The sequence below is a fragment of the Chiloscyllium punctatum genome, chromosome 36 (genome assembly GCF_047496795.1).
Source record: "Chiloscyllium punctatum isolate Juve2018m chromosome 36, sChiPun1.3, whole genome shotgun sequence".
NCBI lineage: Eukaryota > Metazoa > Chordata > Chondrichthyes > Orectolobiformes > Hemiscylliidae > Chiloscyllium > Chiloscyllium punctatum.
The window spans coordinates 70811502-70827151 of NC_092774.1; the positions used below are offsets into that span (position 1 = coordinate 70811502).

The 15650-nt window shown below is 47.1% G+C and overlaps 1 protein-coding gene and 1 long non-coding RNA gene across 2 annotated transcripts in view; one reads left to right on the forward strand and one right to left on the reverse strand.

The window, feature by feature from the left end:
• LOC140460650 (uncharacterized) overlaps nucleotides 1–15650 on the reverse strand; it is a 62206-nt gene that overhangs the window by 38676 nt on the left and 7880 nt on the right. The gene's annotated exons all lie outside the window — the stretch shown is intronic.
• LOC140460656 (uncharacterized) lies at nucleotides 2419–13389 on the forward strand. Its single transcript, XR_011954262.1, has 3 exons — nucleotides 2419–2523; nucleotides 11070–11169; nucleotides 13278–13389. It is a non-coding gene; the product is annotated as an uncharacterized lncRNA (long non-coding RNA).

Here is a 15650-nt window from a genome sequence, read left to right on the forward strand (position 1 = left end):
TAAGGCTTAACAATTAAGACACGCAAACAATATTTCAAAACTAATTGAAGGAATACACAGAAGACACCCCTCTTTTGTAAATCTCCAGTGCAAGCTTTTCTGGTCCAGAAACAATCTGATAAGTGTTGACTTTCATCAACCTTTTTGATCTTTGTCACTCACTGCGCTCCCTGTCCATTCCCCCCCACCGCCCACAGCTCCCCCTGTGCATTCTCTCTCCATCCCCAGCATCTTGTCCATTCTCCCTCTATACTCCGACCACCCTGTTCATTCTCTCTCACGCAACCCTCTGCACCCCTGTTGTTTTTCTCCCCACCCTCTGCCTCCTTTCCAGTCCTCCTACCCACTCTCTGCCCCCATCTATTCTTTCTCATCACACCCTCTATCCCATGTCCATTCTTCCAGTCCCCCACCATTCATTCTTTCTTTCTCCCTCCCACCCCACCCCCACCATCCGCCACCCCCGCCCATTCTCTCTCCCCTGTTGTGGGAAAAACACGAGGCTCAGAGTCAGAATTGGGGTTCAATGACAGAGTTTATTGCATAATGAAATACCGGCGCTCAGGGGAGAGAAAGACACCAACAACACAGTGTCAGCTGTGTGTCTTCTCTCGACCCAGAGCACATGTCAAGAAACTTTTATGCATCTTATGATACAATCGATCAGTGATGAGATTACTGTCTTTGTAACATTGAGTCATAGAGATGTACAGCATGGAAACAGACCCTTCGGTCTAACCTGTCCATGCCGACCAGATATCCCAACCCAATCTAGTCCCACCTGCCAGCACCCGGCACATATCCCTCCAAACCCTTCCAATTCATATACCCATCTAAATGCCTCTTAAATGTTGTAATTGTACCAGCCTCCACCACATCCTCTGGGAGCTCATTCCATACACGCACCACCCTCTGCGTGAAAACGTTGCCCCTTTGGTCTCTTTTGTACCTTTCCCCTCTCACCCTAAACCTATGCCCTCTCGTTCTGGACTCCCCGACCCCAGGGAAAAGACTTTGTCTATTTATCCTATCCATGCCCCTCATATGATTTGTTTATGGTAATCATTGTAGAATCGTTGATAGTTTCCATACAGTCTTTGTCAGTTCCAGCACAGCCTTTGTTAATGTCCGCACAGTCATTGTCAGTTTCAGTGCAGACATTGTCCATTTCAATGTCTGCATGGAAATCCATTGTTGTAGTAATGGGCGCGAATTGCTCTTCCTGAGAAGGGGGATTATTGCAGCCCTGGCTATTAGCATTTCGTATTGAGTCTGTATCAAGCTGTTAGCACTTCTGTAAGAGGTGTTGGCTGGACCCAGACACTTCGGCGGGCAGTGTTCATTACTCATGAGTATTGTCTCCCCCACCCGCCTTAAACTAATCAACTGGGTAGTGAGTCCATTTTGCTGGTATTGTGGTCGGCCCAGGCAGTATCTGTACCTGCTCTGCTGTTTCTCTCCGTATTGTGATCCGGGGGCCTTTTTGTGTGTCAAGTTGGCCAACGGATGGCTCAGCGGCCATCTTGTGTATCCATGTACCTAGTGTCACCCTGCCCCGTGCCAGATCCCACTTCTCCCCCCGCCCAATCTCTCTATCAAGCCCACTCATTCTCTTTCTCTCTGTACCACCCTCTGTACACCCCCCCCCCCTCCTCCCCAGTCTCTCTCTACACCCACACTCTGCTCCTGTCAGGAATGAAGGGCTCCTGGCCAAAACATCGATTTTCCTGGGCCTCGGTTGCTGCCTGGCCTGCTGTGCATTTCCAGCTGAACTCAGATCTTAACTGTAAAGGGGTGAATGGCCTAGTCCCTAGTCTTGTGAAGTAGATTCCGTCTATCTGGAAATAGAGTCACAGAGCACAGAAACATACTCTTCGGTCCACGCCGACCAGATATCCGAAATTAATCTAGTGACCCATTTACCAGCATTTGGCCCCTTATCCCTCTGAATCTTTCCTATTCATATTCCCATGCAGGTGCATTTTAAACATTATCATTGTACCAGCCTCCACCACTTCCTCTGGCAGCTCATTCCATACACGCCCCGCCATCTGTGCAAAAAGGTTGCCCATCAGAAATCTTTCCCCTCTCACCCTAAACCTCTGCCGTCCAGTTCTGGACTCACGCCCCTACCCAGGGGAAAAGACGCATAAAGGTTGAGCAGCCAGACTGATTACAAAAGCATTAAAATGTCGAATCACAGGGAAAAACAAATTGTGGCTTTACCCCTTTTTTCCCTATTGGCATCTGGACTCTGAAAACACCAGCACCCGCAGTGAGCGGACTCCGCATGTTTTCCGGTGTCAGCAAAACTGAAAAAAACGCGCGACCTTCCTCTGATGGCCCAATAGGAAACCAGGGAGGACCGGAAGGAGACTGGTCCTCCTGCCAATCAGAGCCACTGCATTGTCTGAATGCGGAAGATCGACCATGAGTTTCTGAAGTTGCTACTCCTGCTCCTCTCTTTCTGAATCAACATTGAGCTTCACCCAGACTGCAAAATCTTTCCTCTGTCCAAGATCTGTGAGGATGGCACTCTCTTTTCTCGCCCCCTTTTCCATTCTGGAGTTCATTTGTTGACTTGCAGCGACCGAAAGGAAAGGGAGTGAATCCGGGAGGTGACAGACTCTGGAAACGTGGTGCAGGTCTGTGTCTCAATTGGCAAAATAGACCGGCAGGAGGCTGGAAGGACACAGCAAACCAGGCAGTATCAGGAAGTGGAGAAGTCAATGTTTAATGCTTCTTCAGGATTGGAGATAGGTGCCGGGGCCGGGGGCTAAAGTGGGGATAGATGAAGATAGGGAGAGGATACAACCTGATTATTCAATGGGAGGAAGAGATCGGGTTGGTGGCAGGAAGGAGTGGAAATGAGGGATACGGGGCTGAGAAGGGAGTCGGGGGATGGAAAGGGAGATTATTTGAAATTGGAGAACTCGATGTTGAGTTCTGCAGGCCCTAGGCTGCCTGGACGGAGGATGAAGTGGTGTTCCTCCAATTTGTGGTATGGTTTGTTGTGGCAATGGAGGCGGCCTAAGATGGTCATGTCAGAAAGGGAGTGGGAACAGGAATGAAAACGGGTGGTGACTGGGAGGTCTGGTTGGCCTCTGTGGACCTGGCTGCGATGACCAGCCAACTATTCCGCAAGTTTACCCTCTGTATCCCCGATGTAGAGAAGACCACAATTGACAAACACATAGCAAATGCAGTAACACGATGTGAAGTAATAGCCATTGCTGTGAAAAAAAGCAGAAAGGAGGTGTATTGTTTAAATGTTGATGTATTGGGATGTGGAGAAAGGGAGAACTGCAGATGCTGGAGATCCGAGTCAAAGTGTGGCACTGGAAAACACAGTAAGTCAGGCAGCATCCAGGAGCAGGAGATTTGACGTTTCGGGCATGATCCCTTCATCAAGAATGATGTATGGATGTACAAATGATCAATGTCCTTCTACACCAGTCACTGCCAGTTGTCAGACAGGTGCAGTAAGCAATTAGCAAGGCAAGTGGTATATTAGCAACAGGAATAGAGTTCAGAAGTGGGAATATCTTCCTGCAGTTAGGGGGTCATTGAATATTATTCAAGGCTGAGTTCATCTGATTTTGGAACAACAAAAAAGTGGATGTCAATGGGGGAAGACAAGGAAATGATTTTAAGACCAATATAGAACAGTTACAGAGCCATACAGCACAGAAACAGACCCTTCAGTCCAAATAGTCCATGCCGACTATATTCACAAACTAAACTAGTCCCACCTGCTATGTTTGACCCATATCCGTCCAAACCTTCCTTATTCATGTACTTATTCAAATGGTTTTTAAATGTTGTTACTGGACCTGCATTTACCACTTCCTCTGGACATTCATTCCACACACAAACCACTCTGTGTAAAAGAAAAGGTGCCCCTCCTGCCTTTTCAAAATCTTTCTCCTCTCACCTTCAAATTTACTGCCTAATCTTGAAACCCCCACCCTAGGGAAAGGATACCCAGCAGTCACCTCATCTATCCCCCTCATGATTTTATAAACCTCTGTAAGGTCACCTCTCAACCTCATGTGGTCCAGTGAACAAGTCCCAGCCTATTCAGCTTGATGTCGGCAGATTCACAACCAATCTGTTGAATGTTGGTGCAGGCTTGAAAGACCAAATGGCCTACTCCTGCTTCCAATTCTCTCACACTGTGTCCAGGACAGCAAGAGAACATAGAACATAAAACATAAAACATAGAACATAGAAGAATACAGCGCAGTACAGGCCCTTCGGCCCTCGATGTTGCGCCGATCAATGCCCACCTAACCTACACTAACCCACTATCCTCCATATACCTATCCAATGCCCGCTTAAATACCCATAAAGAGGGAGAGTCCACCACTGCTACTGGCAGGGCATTCCATGAACTTACGACTCGCTGAGTGAAGAACCTACCACTAACATCAGTCCTATATCTACCCCCCCTTAATTTAAAGCTATGCCCCCTTGTAATAGCTGACTCCATACGTGGAAAAAGGTTCTCACTGTCAACCCTATCTAACCCCCTAATCATCTTGTACACCTCTATCAAGTCACCCCTAAACCTTCTTTTCTCCAATGAAAACAACCCCAAGTGCCTCAGCCTTTCCTCATAGGATCTTCCTACCATACCAGGCAACATCCTGGTAAACTTCCTCTGCACCCGTTCCAGTGCCTCCACATCCTTCCTATAGTATGGCGACCAAAACTGCACACAATATTCTAGATGCGGCCGCACCAGAGTCTTATACAACTGCAGCATGACCTCAGGACTCCGGAACTCAATTCCTCTACCAATAAAAGCCAGTACGCCATATGCCTTCTTCACTGCACTATTTACCTGGGTGGCAACTTTCAGAGATCTGTGTACATGGACACCAAGATCCCTCTGCTCTTCCACACTACCAAGTATCCGAACATTAGCCCAGTACCCCATCTTTTTGTTACTCTTACCAAAGTGAATCACCTCACACTTACCCACATTGAACTCCATTTGCCACCTTTCTGCCCAGCTCTGCAGCTTCTCTATATCCCGCTGTAACCTGCCATATCCTTCCTCACTGTCTGCAACTCCTCCGACTTTCGTATCATCCGCAAACTTGCTCACCCAACCTTCTAACCCTTCCTCCAGGTCATTTATAAAAATGACAAACAGCAATGGTCCCAAAACAGATCCTTGAGGAACACCGCTAGTGATGGCACTCCAAGATGAACCTTTGCCATCAACTACTACCCTCTGTCTTCTTCCAGCCAGCCAATTCCTAATCCAAACCTCCAACTCACCCTCAATGCCATATCTCTGTATTTTCTGCAGTAGCCTACCATGGGGGACCTTATCAAACCCCTTACTAAAATCCATATATACCACATCTACCGCTTTCCCCTCATCTACCTCCTTAGTCACCTTCTCAAAGAATTCAATAAGGTTTGTGAGGCACGACCTGCCCTTCACAAAACCATGCTGACTATCCTTGATCACATTATTCTTATCCAGATGTGCATAAATCCTATCCCTTACAATTCTCTCTAAGACTTTGCCCACAACAGAAGTGAGACTCACTGGCCTATAGTTACTAGGGTTATCCCTACTCCCCTTCTTGAACAAGGGAACCATGTTTGCTAGCCTCCAGTCCTCTGGCACTACTCCTGTAGACAAAGAGGACACAAAAATCAAGGCCAATGGCTCTGCAATCTCCTCCCTTGCTTCCCAGAGAATCCTAGGATAAATGCCATCAGGCCCAGGGGACTTATCTATTTTCACCCTTGCCAGAATTTCCAACACCTCTTCTCTACATATCTCAAAGCCATCCATTCTACTTATTCGTGCCTCAGTATTCATATCGACAACAATGTCCTGTTCCTGAGTGAATACTGACGAAAAGTATTCATTCAGTGCCTCCCCAATCTCTTCAGCCTCCACACGCAACTTCCCATTACTATCCTTGATTGGACCTATTCCTACCCTAGTCATTCTTTTATTCCTAACATATCTATACAAAGCCTTCGGGTTTTCCCTAATCCTACCAACTAAGGACCTTTCATGTCCCCTCCTTGCTGCTCTTAGCTCTCTCTTCAGGTCCTTCCGGGCTACCTTATAACTCTCAATCGCCCCTATTGAACCTTCACGCCTCATCTTTACAAAGGCCGCCCTCTTCCATTTAACAAGGGATTCCAATTCCTTATTAAACCATGGCTCCTTCACACGACCCTTTCCTCCCTGCCTGATAGGTACGTACTTATCAAGGACACTCAATAGTTGCTCCTTGAACAAGTTCCACATATGAATTACGCTCTTGCCTTGGAATCTACTTATCCAATCCACACGTCCTAAGTCATGCCTCACCGCATCATAATTTCCCTGCCCCCAGCTATAACTCTTGCCCTGTAGTACACACTTATCCCTCTCCATCACTAGAGTAAAAATCACCGAATTGTGGTCACTGTCCCCAAAGTGCTCACCTACCTCTAGTTCTAATACCTGGCCTGGTTCGTTACCCAGAACCAAATCCAGTATGGCCTCACCTCTTGTTGGCTTATCTACATATTGTGTCAGGAAACTCTCCTGCACACATTGGACAAACACTGACCCATCTAACGAACTTGAGCTATAGCTTTCCCAATCAATATCAGGAAAGTTAAAGTCCCCCATAACAACCACCCTATTACTGTCACTCTTCTCCTGAATCATCTTCGCAATCCTTTCTTCAACGATTCTAGGACTATTAGGAGGCCTGTAAAAGACTCCTAACAGGGTGACCTCACCTCTCCTATTCCTAACCTCAACCCAAACTACCTCAGATGGCAAATCTTCGTCCATCTTCCTTTCCACCGCTGTAATACTATCTTTGACAAGCAAAGCCACACCCCCCCCCTCTTTTACCCCCACCTCTGACCCTACTAAAACATTTAAACCCTGGAACCTGCAACAGCCAATCCTGTCCCTGATCTAGCCATGTCTCCGTAATAGCCACAACAACGAAGTCCCAGGTACCAACCCATGCTGCAAGTTCACCTACCTTATTTCGTATACTTCTGGCATTAAAGTAGACACACTTCAAGCCACTCTTCTGTTTACAGGCACCCTCCTTTAAGATTGATGCCATATTCCTAACCTCCCTACACTCCAGGTCCTGCACCCTAAAGCTACAGTCTGGGTTCCCATGCCCCTGCAGAGTTAGTTTAAACCCCCCCAAGAGCACTAGCAAACCTCCCCCCAAGGATACTGGTGCCCCTCAGGTTCAGGTGCAGACCATCCTGTTTATATTGGTCCCACCTTCCCCAGAAAGAACCCCAGTTATCCAAGTACCGAAATCCCTCCCTCCTGCACCATCCCTGTAGCCACGCATTTAACTGTTCTCTCTCCCTATTCCTCGACTCTCTATCACGTGGCACGGGTAACAAACCAGAGACAACAACTCTGTTCGTTCTAACTCTGAGCTTCCAACCTAGCTCCCTAAAAGCCTGTCTAACATCCTCAGCACTCCTCCTACCTATGTCAAAGGTGCCAATATGGACCACGACTTCAGGCTGCTCCCCCTCCCCCTTAAGGACCCGGAAAACACGATCAGAGACATCACGTACCCTTGCACCTGGGAGGCAACATACCAAACGTGAGTCTCTCTCGTTCCCACAAAACCGCCTATCTGTGCCCCGAACTATCGAGTCCCCAATTATTATTGCTCTGCTCTTCTCCACCCTTCCCTTCTGAGTAGCGGGGACAGGCTCCGTGCCAGAGGCCTAGCCCCGTCACTTACCCCTGGTAAGTCGTCCCCCCCACAAGTATCCAAAACGGTATACTTGTTCTTGAGGGGAACGGCCGCAGGGGGTCCCTGCACTGGCTGCTTCCTCCCAGTCCCCCTCACTGTCACCCATCTATCTGCCATCTTTGGAGTTACTACTTCCCTATCGCTCCGATCTATGACCCCCTCTGCCTCCAGAATGATCTGAAGTTCATCCAACTCCAGCTCCAGTTCCCTAACACGGTCTTGGAGGAGCTGGAGATGGGTGCACTTCCTGCAAGTGTAATTAGCAGGGACGACCATGGCATCCCTCACCTCATACATGTTGCAGGAGGAAATAAGACATAAGACATCGGAGCAGAAATTAGGCTGTCCAAAGTCTGCTCTGCTATTCAATCATGGCTGATAGGTTTCTCAACCACATTCTCCCACTTTGTCTCTATAACCCTCCATCATCTTGATACTCAAGAACGTCTCTATCTCAGTCTTAAATATCTTCAGTGACCTGGCCTCCACAGCCTTCTGTGGCAGTGAGTTCCATAGATTCACCACTCTCTGGCTGAAGAAGTTTCTCCTTACCTCCATTCTGAAAGGTCTTTCCTTTACTCTAAGGCTGTGCCCACTGGTTCTAGTCCCTCCAACCAATGGAAACATCTTCCCAACTTCCACTTTGTCCAGGCCATTCAGTATTCTTTATGTTTCAATTAGAACCCTCCTTAGTGTGGGCCTGTTAATCAGCATGAACCAGACCCTTCAGGATAATGTACGGCAGGGATTAGGTGAGCAAACTGAGAATACAGGGAGAGTGTATGGGATGGAGATTCTCAACTTCGAGGGAGTAAGAGAGGAAAGAGAGTTCACTATGAATTAGAATTGATCGGATGGGCTGATGGACCAAGGAGTGACAGTATACTTTAGAGAAATGTGTGGTTTGCATCTTGGACAAGTAATCCAGGCAGGACTGACACAGTGAAGGGGAGTGTTGAAGAACAAAGAGACCTTGGAGTGCAGGTTCATAGTTCCTTGAAAGTGGAGTCACCAGTAGACAGGATAGTGAAGAACGTGTTTGGTATGCTTTTCTTTATTGGTCAGAGTAGAGAGTACAGGAATTGGGAGGTCATGTTGTGGCTGTATAGGCCATTGGTTAGTCCACGTTTGCAAAACTGCATTCATTTCTGGTCTCCCTGTTATAAAAAAGATTAGGTTAGATTAGATTAGATTAGATCACTTACAGTGTGGAAACAGGTCCTTCAGCCCAACAAGTCCACACCGACCTGCTGAAGTGCAAACCCATTTCCCTACATTCACCCCTTCACCTAACACTACAGGCAACTTAGCACGGCCAATTCACCGAACCTGCACATTTTTGGACTGTGGGAGGAAACCGGAATACCCGATTGTGAAAGTTTGAAAGGGGTCAGAAAAGATTTACGAGGCTGCTGTCAGAGTTGGAGGGTTCGGGCTACAGGGGAAGGCTCAATGGGCTGGGGATATTTTGCTAAGAGCATTGGAGGCTGAGGGGTGTCCTTACAGACATTCATCAGAGGCATGGATAGAGTGAATACCCAAGGTCTTTTCCCCAAGGTAGGAGAGTCCAAAACTAGAAGGCATATGTTTGAGGTGAGGGGAAGGTTTAAAAGGCATCTAGATTGGTACATGAATAGGAAGCGTTCAGAGGGATATGGGCCACATGCAGGCAAATTGGATTAGATTAATTTAGGATATCTGTTTGGCCGGACAAGTTGGACCAAAGGGTCTGTTTCCGTTCTGTATGACTAATCCCCTTCGGTGAAAGCAGAAGTGTGATTGTGAAGGCTGGAGTTTCAGAGCAGCTTTCAAAGATGTTTTGCCCTTAATGGGAGCAGAAGAAGTTGCAGTGAAATCTTGCATTTGTGAGACAGCAACTGAGTGAGTGAGGTTGTGGTGGAAAGTGGGATTTCATTGCACTGTAGGGATGAAGCCCTACCCTATCCAGTCATTTCCGCTGGTGAATGAAACCAGGCCTCAATATTAGGGGGAGTAGATTCAGGACAGAGATGAGGAGGAATTGCGTTTCCTGGAGAGTAGTGAATCTATGGAATTTTCTGCTGAAAGAAGCAGTAGAGGCAGCTTAATTAAGTATATTTGAGACACAGTTGGATGGGTTTTTGCAATAATAGGGGAATAAAGGGTAGTTGGGATAATGCAGGGAGGAGGAGCTGAGACAATGGATAGATCAGCCATGATCTTAATGAATGGCTGAGCAGGGTAGACGGGACAAATGGGCCTACTCCTGCTTCTATTACTATTTCCCATGGCTAACCCAACTAACCTGCACATCCCTGGACACCATGGGCAATTTAGCCTGGCCAATCCAAATCAAGGCCGGCGAGCAATGTAGTGACGTGGAAAATGAACATCAGAGAATGACAGAAAGGGGCAAGGAGAGTAAATATATCAGCAATCAAAACTGGATTGTAAAGATCACAACAATTGAAACTAAAAACAGTGTCTGAAAGTGTGCTGCATTGTGACAAAACTGAATGAATTGACTGCACACATTGAAGAGAATAATTATGGTCTGAGACTCCTTACAGAGACATGGCTTCAGGATGACAAGGATTGGATCCTGAATATGAAGGGGGTAGTCAAATGGGACACTAGGTAAAGGTAGAGGGTTGGCACTGCTAATCAAAACGTCGATTCTCCTGCCCCTTGGATGCTGCCTGACCTGCTGCGTTTTTACAGCAACACATTTTCAGCACTGCCAATCAAAGCACTGATCACAGGGTCAGCTGGTGTCAGGTCAGAGTTCAGGTTCTGATTTCTCTGTTCTGTTCCCAAGGAGTAAGATGTCTGTCTGTTCTGTCTGTCTGCTGAAGCTTTGACCCCCCCCCCCCCCCCTCCTTTACACCTTCTGGAACAATAAAGCATTCAGTCAATCAAGTCCCAATCCACAATCTCCCAGCCTGTCAACTGTCCAGACACAGTGTAATCATAGCAGGGAATCAAACAAGAAAAATGAAACCAAATTTGAAAGAAATAGGTGCTCATGCTTAATGTTTGTTCATTAGGAAGTAAACCAGAAATGGGGGTCTCCCAGGATTCTTATACTGCCCAACCTGAGGACAACGCTCTCCCTTACATCTAACTATTAGTACCTAGCTATGATTTACAACAATATTTACACCAACAGAAGTGAGGCATTTGTTCTCGAATAGATACAAAGACATTCAGGATGGAAATAGACATTTTCTCTCTCTCAAGCACACACAAACATAAATCCGTGGGAGTGAATGTATATTTTTGCACAGCTGAGCTGAAGTGTCACTTTTTGTTATAAAGCCTTAAGTTATCTCAAGAAGGTGCCTTACAGGAAGTTCAAGATTTACATATTGATGATGCCTGCAACCCATTCGAAAAGATGAAAGACTTAACAATCCAGGTTTGTTCAATATATCATTTCAATGGCCGGTCATTATAATGTTTTTCTATAAATTCTGTAACTTATTTTCCATAACCACTTAATGAAGGAGCAGCGCTCCAAATGCTAGTGCTTCCAAATAAACCTGTTGGACCATAACCTGGTGTTGTGATTTTTAACTTTGTCCTGGTTGGGGGGGGGGGGGGGGTGGATTTGTTACGCTAAATTACCCATAGTGCCCAGGAATGTGCAGGTTAGGTGTATTAGTCAGGGGCTAAATGTAGAGCACGAGGGGTAGGGGAATGGGTGTGGGTGGGTTACCCTTGGGAGGGTCGGTGTGGCCTTGTTGGGCTGAGTGGCCTGCTTCCACACTGTGGGGATTCTCTGGAGGAAAGGGAATCTCTGCAAACTGTGCAAGGCAGCGCAGGCGCAGTGTTGGGTCCCACTGCTGGCTGAGCCCTGGATCTCACCCCACCCCTTTCTCTCGCCCCTTCTCCCGTACCATACCCAACCCCAACCCATTGATGGCGTCACAACGTGGAAGTGGCCCTGTCAGTTTCAGGGTGAAGCTCCTTCCCTCTGGGCAACTCTTCCTCCTGTGGGAGAGAGGGGAGGGGGGATATCTATTCACTTGCAGAAACTGGAGTGAACCCAGAAAGAGAGCAGACTCTGTAAACTCAGGTATGTGTCTTAATTACCCGGGTGAGGAGGGACAGAAGGATGGGGTAGGGCTGTTTTCACCATCGCACCAACGTCTGATAGGTGACATTATGGACTTTTATAAAATCATGGGAGGCATGGATAGGGGAAGTAGACAAGGCTTTTTCTTTGGGATGGGGAAGTCCAGAACTCAAGGGTAATAGGTTTCAGGTGAGGGTGGAGGAGATGTAAAAGAGATCTCAGGGGCAGCTTTCTCACAGAGAGGATGGTGCATGTATGGAATGAGCTGCTGGAGGAAGTGGTGGGGGCTGGTACAATTACAACAGTTAAAAGGCATCTGGATGGGTGCATGAATACAAACGGTTCAGACAGATAGGGGCCAAGTGATAGCAAATGTGACTGGCATCATAGAGGTGTACAGCATGGAAACGGACTCTTCGGTCCAACTCGTCCATGCCGACAAGATAGCCAATCCAATTTAGTCCCATCTGCCAGCACCCGGCCTATATAGGGGCCAAATAATGGCAAATGTGACTTGATTAATTTAGGATATCTGGTCAACTCAAATGAAGTGGGCCAAAGGGTCTGTTTCAGTGCTGTCTGGTGCTAATTGTCTTCGGTGAAAGCAAAAGTGTGGTTGTGAAGACTGGACTTTCAGAGCAGCTTTCAAGTATGTTTTGCCCTTCTTGGGAGCAGAAGAGTTTGACTGAAGTGTGTCTGTGTTGATGCCTTGATGTCTCAATTTGCTCCCAGCTTCCTGGGGATGTTAACCATTTCACGTCTGGTTGTTCCTCAAGAAGCTGCATTGCAGGTTCACCCTGAATTGATACACTTTTTTTTGCTTCCCAAAATCTGACCTGCTCACTCTCAGCAGATCCCAGTGTTGTGAAAGATATTAACTTTCAGGTGGAGTTATCCAAAAGAAAGAGAGATGTCAGTCTTGACATCTTTGCTTTTCTGCCCCTGTAAGATCCTGAATCAGCACCTTCAGGAGAATGAGTTAGCACAGAGGGGGAAGAGAGTAAGTGGCATGGTGTTTTCAAATTTGTGGAGGGTACGGCACTGTAGCTCAGTGATTAGCACTGCTGCCTCACAGCGCCAGGAACCTGGGTTCGATTCCAGTCTTGGGTGACTGTCTGTGTGGAGTTTGCACATTCTCCCAGTGTCTGCGTGGGTTTTCTCTGGGTGCTCTGGTTTCCTCCCACAGTCCAAACATGCGCAGTTTAGGCGAATTGGCCATACTAAATTGCCCGTAGTGTTAGGTCCATTCATCAGAGGGAAATGGTTCTTGGTGGGTTACTCTTTGCAGGGTCAGTATGAACCTGTTGGGCTGAAGGGCCTGTTTCCACACTGTGTAGGGAATCTAATCTAGAAACAAAAGAAAATAACATTCTGCAGAAAGTAGAATTAACTGTTCTGAATTTCTACCCTGGACTGACAGTGATGACTTTTGTAATCTCTTTTTACAGAGTATTTGAGATCTGAAGTTTCAAACTGAACAGCTGAAGGCCTTATGCCCAAAACAGACTCTCCTACTGCTCTGATGTTGCCTGACCTGCTGTGTTCTTCCAGTGCTGCACTTCTCGACACTCACTATCTAGCGTCTGCAGTCCTCACTTTGACGTCAATGTCTGACAGTCACTCAGTCCATCGGGACTGCAACAATTTTCAACCATGATTCTGTGAGAAGGAGCAAAGCTTTTTGGTTCCTGTTTCGGTACATTTTCAGCATCAGTGGGACTGGATGAGAGACCCTACTGTTACAGCGCACTGTGTGTGGAGCCTGAAACAGCTATACGGCCTGGAAAGAGGAATTCACACCAGGGAGGAGCTGTACACATGATTGTTTGCAGCTGAAGCTACGGCCATGGAGAAATCTGAGGAATTCAGCCCCATGGAGAAACCGTGGAAGTGTGGCAACTATGGGAAAGGCTTTCGTGCCCCGTCTGCCCTGTAGACTCATTGGCACAGCCATACCGGGGAGAGGCTGTTCTCCTGCCCCATCTGTGAGAAGGCCTTCAGTGATGCCTCCACCCTGCTGAGGCATCGGCCGGTCCACACGGGGAGAGGCCCTTCAGTTGCCTCAAGTGCGGAAAGGGCTTTACTTGGGCCTCCACCCTGCTGACCCACCAGCGGGTCCTCACTGGGGAGAGGCCCTTCACCTGCTCTCAGTGTGGGAAGGGTTTCACCCACTCCTGCCACCTGTGGAGGCACCAGCGAGTTCACGTGCCATTGTAGGGGGATTGAAGGAGTGATGGCTGAGTGCCATTATTGACTGGACTATCAACCCAGTTCCGGGGACTCCCGGGTATGAATTCTGCTGTGGCAGTTGGTGGAACTGGAATTCTGTCGGAAATCTTGAGTTCAGAATCTGTAAATGAAACCATTTTCATGGTTGGGGGGGTGGTGGTGAATCCCATCTCATTCACTCACATCCTTTTGAGGAAAGGATTCACTCAGTCACCCTAGCTGTATCCTTTACCTGGTCTCACTGACAGGTGACTCCAGACCCACAGCAGTCTTGTTGACTCTACACTGTCCCAAATCTCCAACCACCCTCCCCCAGCAGATGGGCTGGGAGAATCTTACATGGAGACAGGGTCTGGGTTGAAATTGCTGAGTGAGGCACTACTTCCTCTGGATTAAGGTTGTACCAAGGTTCCAATTACAAAGGGACAACTTGGTGGTTACCAGTAGTAAAGGAAGTGAGGTGAGGTGGTGTATGCACACTTTGACCCAGAGTTGTTTAAAAAGCAGCTACGTTTTCCATGCCTCTTTACTGGGGAATCGGAAGCTGTAACAAAGTTGTGTCACAATAAAGGTTACCTGAACTTACCGCCAGGCTCAAACTCTCATTAAAAGCTTTGAGCTCCAGGAGGTTTTTGTTTTAAAGCTCCTCATTTCTTTCAGCCTCCTGCACTAAGTTTCCAATGTCGTGTATCAGATGGAGCAGTGAATGAGTAGCGAGTATCGTTAGAAATTGTAAACGTTTCAGGAGTGCAGGTCCTGTGTTGTTACATCAGCGTTGTAAAGCTTACTGGCAGCACCGGGAGGGGTGGGCTGTATTCACTCGAAACGATATGGAGGAGCTGGTATTGGACTGGGGTGGACAAAGTTAAAATTCACACAACACCAGGTTATAATCCAACAGGTTTATTTGGAAGCACTTGCTTTCGGAACACTGCTGCTTCATCGGTTAGCTGTGAGAGGTATGAATAAAGGTGAGGGCTTGCATTTTCCTAAAACAAGGAAAGGCAGGACTTGTACAGTTAATGGTCGGGCCCTGGATCATGTTGTGAAACAGAGAAATGTCGGTGTGGAGGGACATTCAGATACATCGTTCCTTGAAAGTTGCATCATTGGTGGACAGGGTGGTTAAGAAGGTATTTAGCACCATTGCCTTTATTGTTCACACCACTGCATATAGGAGTTGGGACATCATGTTGAGGTTGTATAGGATGTTGGTGAGGCCACTTCTAGAGTACTGAGTACAGGTCTAGTCACTCTGTTATTGGAAGAATACTGTGCTGTATATCTCTATGACTCTATAAAAAGAGCCATTACAAATTTGATGGACCAAACAACTGCCTTTTGAGAGAGATAAATGGGAGCATCAATATCTTAAATTTCCAATTTTTGTTCTCCTCCCAAAGTCTCTGTTTTGTCAGGGGACAGTGTAAGCCAGTAGGCCTTGCAATTCAACCTCATCTTATCCTCACCCACTATTCAACGGAAATTAAGGGATGATGAAAAATACTGGTTTTACCAGTGATCCTCTCATTCCATGAACAAATAAAACAGATTATGATGCTGCCATCACTGCATGTGTCAGAATTAAGTGA